Genomic DNA, 3009 nt, shown 5'->3' with positions numbered 1-3009 from the left:
ATTTCTTTTGACTAAAAAAATATCTTAAAATAATGATTATTACAACCACACCATTATCGTAATGTTTTAAAAAAATTAAAAGACAAAAGTTTAAGCATATTTAATAATATAAAATAATTAATGTTCTATTTGCTTGGTGATATATTTAAAAATTTAAATTTAATTTCCTTGACTTGTTGTAAATTAGTTTATAATCTAACTGGCCCAAGTTTAGTGTATATATTTACACAACCAATGATATAATTAACCAAATTTGAATTACAATTTACGTATTTATTTTAATGCAAATATTCTTTATTATTCGCCTGTATCACAGAATTAATTCATTTTCCCTTTTATAAAATGTTTCGATCTGATAATTTTCACAACAAAAGAATGGGATTTAATAACGTAATAGAAAAAAATTTATAGACATACTCTTAAAGTTGGTCTAGAATATCTGAAAGAATTACAGCAATTTCATTAAGATCGTAAAACTGAATATTTCACGCATTCGATAAATTAATAATATTATCTAGAAGAAATAATGTTAAGAAAAATACAGTTATTGCATTTGGTCAAACACCATATGAAATATTGTATAGATTTTAATACTAATAGAGAGTTATTATTTACTAGTTTTTAGAAGTTATATCAGTTCTTGAATTTAGTTAAGAGGTATGTCAAGAACAATGTTCCAAAAATAGTGAACATAATTAAAAGGGCTGAGTCTGAGGGATGATTCACTGCCAAATTCTTGGAATTGTTAACCTGATAAACTTCCAGTGAGGCTTGCTGCCAGGACACAAACATGATCCACAGTGGTTACCCCATACTCCGGGAGCAGCGGAAGTTGAAGAAGCCGCTACATGACACTAGCTCTGTTAAATTTCCAAACCATCCATCACTCGTGTAGATTGGTTTAAAGGATATGGAGTAAAGTGTTGAGCAGTGACCAGATTGTTGCCCATCACCAGCTCACCGCTTACCTGAGAAGCTTGCTCTCCCCACATCCTGTCAAAGCGATGGGAACCCTGCATTCAAGTTACTAATAAAATATGTTCTAGCCACTTTTTCCCAGCACAAATGTATGATATAATTTTATTTTAACGTAGTCCACAAAATTTTGGTTTTAAATCAAAAGCAAATAGTTATTGTTATACAGTTTATTCAGCCTAGTCAAATTTCTTTTCAATTATAACTTGGAGTTTAATTTAACTGATTACTTTACAATTATTAAATAAATTATTTAAATATTGAACATTTTTACACAATTTAAATTATTTCCTTAATTAATGTATCTTGGTTAACAATTGATTGGACAGTTCATCTCTAGATATCTATGATATCAACCAGCTCTTTGACATCGATCATAGCAGAAGTAATACCGAGCACGTCCTCGCCACCCTGTCTGGATGTCTCTGACCTGGACATCTACAACCCCATTCTTGCTAAGAACGTGCTCTTGAATGCTTTATTGAAAAATTGGATGGCCGATACAACGTCCAAGTTATAAACTTTGATGGAATTTGGCAGATATTTTAAACGAGATATAATCTATATATTAATATGTGGCCAGGTGGCTACTGACGGGCGCTGAACCGCTCTTGTGTCCGGGAGAACCATAGCTACGCCACCTCTTGAGAGCGTGTCCGCTCCAGCAGCCACCACACTTTCCGAGTCTATTGCTGTCCTCCTGGAGTTCAGAATCCTCTCGACAGTCTCAGAGTCTTCAACGTGACATACGCTGACGCCATGAAAAATCCTCTCCATCATGCAGTGATTTTCGCACAGAATTAAGTTTAAAAAAAAAAACTTGATGATAATGATCTACTTGTTATTGTTATTTGGTATCTTTATTTTTTTTATAGCATTGTTTTAAACTACAAAAAAATGTGTGTATTGTGGACTGTGTTGCAGTTATTCTCGCAGAACCAGCCTGTCTCGTCTTGACTTGTAATTCCATGACGTCACACCACACACTGATCACTTGTGAGCCGACTTGCCCTACAGGATACTACGCTGAGCCTCTGGTAGCGACTCCTATCGTCTCATGATGTCTAGATCACGTCTTGCCTCTATGGAAGTGCATAAATGTAAGTACTTTTAAAGTAAATTATGTTACACATATCTCTGAATAAGACAATGGCATTTTAAAAATGGAGTAGAAACAACTTATTCAACGTTTAATTTCTAAACTGTTTTGAGACAGTCTAAAAAAATAATTCAAAAATAATCAGTCAAAAAAACATTTTTTTTTTAATAATTTAGTATAATATATAAATAAATAAAGTTATCCCTAAATTTTAAACCCACTAAAGCTAGATATACAATTATTGTATCATATTTTCCCTTTACTGCAATTAAATATAAATATACTATATGCATAATAACATTATAATATAAATGTTGCAGTGTCAACAAATAGTGACTGCGGCTGGAGGGCAAGTAGTTTTACACCAAGACATATGCAAGTGCAGGGGAATATGAATAATCTCATCTCTGCCCTATTGGTTACATAAAGCACCGCTGCAATACAAGATGGGTCGTTGTAATTGTATACTTAAAGTGATACTAAATTATACCAATTTTCAGTGCATGTGACCATCCCCGTTTCTCCTTATCGCTGTGAACGTTCTCCACTAGTATAGTGGGTTCTGGACTTCTCAACTTGATTGTTCTTGAAGCACCAGTGACCTTATAACTAACTGGAGCTACGCAGTGAAGAGTTGAACTCAAGAAGTAAACTTATAAAATGACAGAACTATTGATAATCCTTGTGAGGTGGAATCGTGTTAATAACCACTGACTATGTCTGTTGTAAATATTTGCCGAGTATTTCATTCAAGCAAACCCGCAACATAACATTTTCACTAACTGTTGCCCAAGGCTTCATACGCAGGTTTTCCTAACTCAACGCAGTTTTTTTCTAACTCAGTAGCCTACTTTGTCAAAACCACTTGTTATTTATTACGATGGTCCTCAGTGATATGTTTTAGATGTTACTCGCAAGTCGCCAGCAGGGCTGCA

At 33.8% G+C, this 3009-nt stretch overlaps 1 long non-coding RNA gene across 1 annotated transcript; it reads left to right on the top strand.

The window, feature by feature from the left end:
• The first annotated feature begins 1905 nt into the window (after positions 1–1905).
• Positions 1906–2576, top strand: LOC124373213. The gene is made up of 2 exons (XR_006923412.1): positions 1906–2075; positions 2395–2576. It is a non-coding gene; the product is annotated as an uncharacterized LOC124373213 (long non-coding RNA).
• The last annotated feature ends 433 nt before the right edge of the window (positions 2577–3009 follow it).

Source organism: Homalodisca vitripennis, unplaced genomic scaffold, assembly GCF_021130785.1.
Source record: "Homalodisca vitripennis isolate AUS2020 unplaced genomic scaffold, UT_GWSS_2.1 ScUCBcl_5080;HRSCAF=11628, whole genome shotgun sequence".
Lineage (NCBI taxonomy): Eukaryota > Metazoa > Arthropoda > Insecta > Hemiptera > Cicadellidae > Homalodisca > Homalodisca vitripennis.
This window is presented reverse-complemented; position numbering and strand designations above follow the sequence as displayed.